Raw genomic sequence first — 6,368 nt, forward strand, 5'->3', positions numbered from 1 at the left:
AGCCCCCTCCACTGATCTTAAATATGGTACAGGATGAAGTACATTTACCTCACGACGACAACAAAGAATACTGTGAAACACAAATGTTAAATATACACGCCTGTTATATCCAGTCACTGAATATTCCTAGACGGGCTCAGACTTGATCTTCACCTCACCCACACCTGCTGAAGCTCTATTTTTACCCTGACCTACAGGGCAAGCTCTCAGGCTGAACTGGCCTCTATTTCTGCAGGGAGACTTTGCCGATTTCCTGGAACTCTATGGAAGGCTCCAACTTTGGTCTTTTTCAAGGCCATACAGTTTGAATCTTGACTCCACCACTTTTCCGCTCTTTGACCCCAGGCAATTTATCGAATCCCTCAGTATCTCAATTTTCTTACGTATAAAATGAGAATAATCTCGTAGTCGTTGTAAGGATTGAAGAAGCAATACACACAAAGCTCTTGGTGCCTAATGAATAAAAACTCCCCAAAGAGGATCATTTCAAATTATGACTATTTTTTTCACTCCAAAAGAGAAAGTATGAAAAATCACAAAGACCTTGACAAGGGAAAAACCTATCGTTGGAGATGAGTAGACAGGAGCCTTGAAATTCTTAAATTCTCAGTGGAGCTGTTTTCTTTCTGATTAACACAAAATGATGATGCCAGAGAATTGAGAATTTGAGCTCCATGACTTTTTTTCTCAAGGAAAAAACAAATCAGCCCTCATTTAACAACGTCTCTTGGTGGCTCTGAGCTAGTTCCGTCTCAGTGTTACCTGATTTTGGCAGATTTACCAGGAAGACAAGATTACAGGGCCCACACTCTTCTTTTCAATCTTTCTGGAAACTTATTTGTATCTTTATGTCAACAGAGTGAAGAAAAGATAGTGTTTCATTTGGAGCAGCCCACAGCTACTGGCATGCTCCTTAATTAGTGTCTGTGACCAGTTAGCATTGTTTAGATTTCACTCAACACACTTACCCAGAAACGCGCTCCTTCTCTGCTGCTGGGGTGTGCACCAGCTGTCTTTAATCTCTCAGCACCCAGTTCACAGACCAAAAATTCTGTTGTGGGCACAAATGTCTGAAAGTGGACATTTCTACTAAGGAGACAACTTTCATATATCTTTGCCATTAAAAACAAATAACTAAATAAATACCCAAACAAACACTACAGACCAAAAGAGTAGTGCCTCACTTCCACCTAAACTAAACTAAAGATTTGGCTCATGTGGAAATTACATCTCTTTTTGGTCAAGAAAATGCTGCTCTTCTCTTAGAAATAATAAACTAATCCCTCAATGCCATTTTGAAGACTAAACATATCCATGACAGAGAAAAAGGACAAAGAAGCTTATGCTTTCAAGCGAAGAGGTCATTATTTCCATTGGCCAAACCACACATACTTCATTTCTTATGAAAGTATGCTGCTGAATGGCACTTTAGTCCATTGCCTCTTTTCCTAAATGTGTGAACAGCAATGTCTGCAGACAGGGCTTGCCCGCACACCTGGATGCATTCCTCTCATTCCAATACTTGGAGCAATGGGGCACAGGGCAACTCTTGTCAAGGTTGGATGGAATCGGATGCTTGTGGTAAGGAGATCTCAGCCCCCATTGGGGGCCTTGACTCTGCATTTCTCCAGTAACTTATGCACATTGTATTGTGACGTCTGTCTCTACGACTTAATCATTTTATAACCCCAGCACTCAGTACAATTTTGGGTATACAGCGGGTAGTCTATTAACGTCTGTTTAACTAATAATAGAAAATAGCATTTTATACATGTTTATTATCTGCCAGGCACTGTTCCAGGGCCTCTGCAAATATTAACTCATTTAATCCTCACAACAATCCTATGGGTAGCTGTTATTATTGCTCCAATTTATAGGTGAGAGAACTGAGTCATAGAGAGACAAAGCAACTGTCTCTTAAGTGGCAGAGTTGGGATTTAAACACAGGAATTCAGGTTCTAGAAGATACGGTCTTGACCATCACACTACACTTCCTCTCTCTGCCCACATCCCAACCTCCAGGCCTGTTTGCCTCATCTAACCAGGTGGTCCCTGGAGTCCCGTCTGTTGTGTAGAGTGTTTCTAGTCTATGGCTCTTTGATAGCTAACGGAGCACAGAGAGCTTTTCCTTACCTCCCCATCCTCCTTCCTCAAACATCCCCAGGTCTCCACTTCCTGATAAGAGCACGGAACCATGGTTTGCCCTTCTTCCAAAAGTAGAACGCTTCCATAAAAGTACAACTATTTGAACAAACAAGAAAATCACACATGGTCCCCATTCTTCCAATTTCATTTTAATGTAAAATTAGGTCATAAGCATCATAGGATTCCAAGAATTCCGTTCAACAGCTGCCTGTCACCACAGATGAACCAGCACAGATAGCTGGGGACCTATGCCATCACAAAGGGCCCTTAATGATACATGAGAGACCAGAAAGCACAAGCTCTGGCCTGAGCAGCCACCCAGGAAAGTGTTAGGGAGCCGTCAGAAGGAAAGGAGGAAGTGGAGGCTGTAGATGTGTAAGTGTTTTTCCCAAGAAGCTAAACTTCAAAGGAAAGGAGAGGGGATCAACAGCAGCAACTGGGACACAGAGAGGAAGAAAGATTTTTTTTAAAGATTGATAAATATGTCTATAGTTTGCAGAGAAGTTGATAGTGAGAGGTGGAAAATACCAGGCGGGAGAGGGGATAATGTATAAAATATGAGTCTGATCTTGGTTAGACGGGAGGGTGTGGGACGGAGAAAAGTGATCTTGAAGAGAAGGAAGGGCATCTTTTCCTTTTACAAAGATGAAGTGAGAATGGGTCCCACATGTCCTCAGCTGATTTATTCCTCAGACTGGAATCTTGAATAGCGGGGGCATAAAAAACTGAAAACCATCTTTGGGGGGCTTCACTCGTCCCACAAATAGCTCTTCCAGGAGAAGTAAAGGAAAAACTAGTTTTAAAATGTTGGTGGCTATTGTTGGGTATGTTAAAATGGGGTGCCCCATTTTATAGCAATATACAGATATCTTTCATAGATAGAAACATGAAAGTCTGGGGAATGAGACCCCAAACAGCCAATGTAGCCCTCAATCAACCATCTGGGTCCTTAAAGAAAATTTGTCTGCAGAAAAGAAAGCAAGGCAAAGTGACACTTTTTTAATCCACTAACGTAAATACCCAATATGTTTCAGGCACAGGGATAAAGCAATGAACAAAATAAAGTCCTGCGTGCATAGGATTTACGTGCTATCTCCAAATTCATCAAGAAAAGTGTGACCTCAGATTGTCAGCCCAAGCTCCCTGTTCTGCCTGCCTCCCTCCCAGAGACCACCCTGAGATGTGAGAATGGCCACACCTGCCATGCTCAATGGCAAACAAGAGAAAGTGAAAGAAACAGAACGTTTGCCCTCACAATGAAAGCAGAACTGACGAAGGCCACCTGTCCCAGCAAGGGAGGAGGGGAGGAAGCTGCCCCTAGCCTGCCGATGGCCTGGAGACGCAGAGAGGACCTGCTGCTGGGCTTCACCCGCTCGGCAGCAGCCCTGAATCCGGTGTCCTCTCAGGTCTCAGGAAGCCATGAGCCGTGAGTCAGAGTCCACACCCACACACGCTAGGACCTAACTCAGCACAGTGAGGGAGCTGAAGCCTCCAAGCGCTTTCTTAATTGGGTTTGGATAGTTACTCAGTGTCAGTTTGAAATAATTATTTCTTGGCCTGAATAAGTAAGTATTCAGTGGCCACTTAAATGTTCTAAAACTGGACCAATCCATAAAAACTCCTCTCTCGGGAGTAGAGAGAAGTTGGAAAGAAAGAAGAGAGGGGCCATGAATTTCCTAGCTCACAAAAACCAAAATTCACCCTCATTTTGTTCTTTCTCCTGTTAACCCACGTGTTTGACAGCCATGCCAATGGCCTATAAAGTTTCATACCAAGGTCTCATGGGAGGACCTGCACACAACTCATGAGGCTGTTTCTCCAATTCTTACTGCTGCTCCTATCTTTTTTTCTTGTAACCAACAAGATGAGCAGTCTGAACCCACAATACCTTTTGAATACCTGTTTAAAGTCTCTCAATTCTATTACCCAGCCTCCTGGGTCAGCATTCACCCAAGCAACACAGTTGGTAACATAAAATGCTTCAAATCGAGATAGAAAATGGAAGATTCACTGTTATTTTACCCCATCCTTAGATTCCCAAATCATCATGTAAACGACACTGAATTGGTCTTCAACATCATTCACAATCTTAACTCATCTATCTTTTTGATCTTGAGCTACAGTTTGTCCAATGGACATTTTGTGCACTGCAATTTTCTTTTGGCTCCAGACTTTGGCTTGACCTGTGTATTCCCGGGCCTTTGCTTCAAAAGCGTAGTCTCCTACCTGGTCTGTCCTCTCTTTCTGCCCAACCTATTTACATAGTCTTTTCTCCCATCCCACCTCTTCTGTGCAGCTTTCTCTAGCTGACTCCAGCCCATGGGACTCTCCTTTCCCTCAACTCATAGAATGCCTACTATCTGTAGCTAAAAGCATTCTGGACCCAATTCCAAGGTGTGGGTGTGTGGGTTCCCCCTGCACCCCTACATCCAACAAGCAAGTCTCTGACACCAGCTAAGTGTCCTACAATTTAACTTAATTCTGACACTGTTTACCCAGGGATAGCTTCAGATCCCACAGGTTAAGGTCCCACAAGTGTGCCCTCCCCAACTAATTTAGCCGCAAGTTGCAAGTCCAGGTTGTCACCTGTGCTTCTGACCGACAGGCTACAGACTGGAGGTTCCCACGACATCCTCTCAGGTTCGATTAATTTGCAGCTCACAGAACTTAGAGAAACATTTTACTTACTAGATCACCAGTTTCTTAAGAGATTATAACTCAGGAACAGCCAAATGGAAGTGATTCATAGGGCAAGCTGGGAAAGGGCTCAGAGCTTCCATGCCCTCTCCAGGTGTGCCCTTCCCCCAAAATCTTCACAAGTTCAGCAATCTAGAAGCTCTCTGAACCTCATCCTTTTGGGTTTTTATAGAGACTTTATCATACAGGCATGATTGATTAAATCGTTGGATGTTGACAACTGATTCAACCTCTGGCCTCTCTCTCCTCCTGGAGGTGGTGGTGGGCAGGGGAAGGGGGTGCAGGGGGCATGGGACTGAAAGTTCGCACCCTCTAACCAGGTGGCTGGTTGGGTCCCCTGGCAACCAGCCCCCATCCTTTGCTTACCTAAGTGCTCTCCAAAAGTCACCTCATTAACACAACAAAAGACATGTTTAAGCCCTCAACACTCAGGAAATCCCAAGGATTTTAGGATCTTTGTGCCAGAAACTGGACAAAGACCTAATATATGTTTCTATTATAAGTCACAACATCACAGCAGCTTTCCCAAAGGTCTAGCATTCACAGCCATGTACATGTGCCTTGCTTCCCCTGATAAATTACAACTCCATAAGGAAGTCCTCTGTAAGCCCAAAACACCTAATACAGCAGCTTACATTCATTTAGTATGCAATAACCATTTTCATTTTTAAAACCACATATACCTTGTTCACCTTACAGAGGACTTAAACAAATGGCTTCTGTATATTGATTGATTGGTTGGCTGATTCATTAAAGGTATAGCTCATCTTTACATTAAAAAAAAAACTTCGGGTTCATATAGTATGAAAGGCCCTCAGTGAATAAGGCAGATCACCGTTGTCACCCTGCTCAATCATGGGATGGAGTTTTTAGGTAAATTACAGTATAGCATATACCTTTTTGCTGCACAGGTGTGGAATCTGAGATTAAATTTCCTCCTCTACCTAAAACATACATAACGAAACAAATATAGAAACAAATAATAGGGAAGTAAGTTATAGATGGTCCTTTAGAAGTCAATTTCATCTGTGCATCTAACCATAAAAGCAGCATCTGCTCTGCTAAATACAGGTGTTTTATATCCTTGTCATTAATTGGAGGGGACATTATGTCATCATACATCAACAGTTAAGGTTGGTTAAAGTGCCACTTATCTCAGGTGCTGTCATTAATCAGGTTCTTTTCAGCTTGGTGACTCCAGAGGCTTGGCTCAAAGCTGCTCTATGTGAGTGGGTTTTCCCTGTGGGTTTAAGGTATCTTTTTATTATCATTTTGAATGAAAACCTCGGGACCCTGACATAAGTGGGCATTAAGGTAACTATACTGAGGCTTCAGAGAAGAGAAACGTTTTCCCCCGTCATCTTCATTCCCTCCACTCCCCCATGCTGCCACCAAATATCCACCTTAGGGAGAAAGGCACATCCACACAAGCTGTTGTCTCATCATGGTTTAACCCGTTAATGGATTCCAACAAACCCCCTGTAGTACAACTGGCACTTAAACAGAGCTGGAGCCCAGGAGAATCC

Source organism: Equus przewalskii, chromosome 7 (assembly GCF_037783145.1).
Source record: "Equus przewalskii isolate Varuska chromosome 7, EquPr2, whole genome shotgun sequence".
Taxonomy (NCBI): Eukaryota; Metazoa; Chordata; class Mammalia; order Perissodactyla; family Equidae; genus Equus; species Equus przewalskii.